The sequence below is a fragment of the Trypanosoma cruzi genome (assembly GCF_000209065.1).
Source record: "Trypanosoma cruzi strain CL Brener chromosome Unknown tcruzi_1047053499631, whole genome shotgun sequence".
Taxonomy (NCBI): Eukaryota; Euglenozoa; class Kinetoplastea; order Trypanosomatida; family Trypanosomatidae; genus Trypanosoma; species Trypanosoma cruzi.
Window position 1 is genome coordinate 1 of NW_888959.1, and position 292 is coordinate 292.

The window sequence follows — 292 nt, forward strand, 5'->3', positions numbered from 1 at the left end:
TCCCAAGTGCCGCGAAGGACCCCTCATCAAAATTGAAAACCGTTGTGGAACACAACTCCTTTCAACTAACGCTATTATTGATACAGTTTCTGTACTATATTGGTACGCGAAGCTTCCAACCCGCCTCTGGCGGTTATGTTTGGTCAATTTCTTTTGACCGGGGTCTACGGACCCCTTTTTTTTTTTTTTTTTTTTTTTTGTGGGTCTGTCCGCCATATCCATATACCCCTATATATATATACCCATATATATATAGCCCCGTACCCCCTCGTGGGGGTGCCCCCCCCCCCCC

At 46.2% G+C, this 292-nt stretch overlaps 1 non-coding gene across 1 annotated transcript, besides 1 other annotated feature; it reads left to right on the forward strand.

The window, feature by feature from the left end:
* The first annotated feature begins 63 nt into the window (after positions 1–63).
* Tc00.1047053499631.10 lies at positions 64–175 on the forward strand. The gene has a single exon (XR_008255157.1). It is a non-coding gene; the product is annotated as a spliced leader RNA (transcript).
* Positions 176–199: a microsatellite.
* Positions 200–292: the final 93 nt, after the last annotated feature.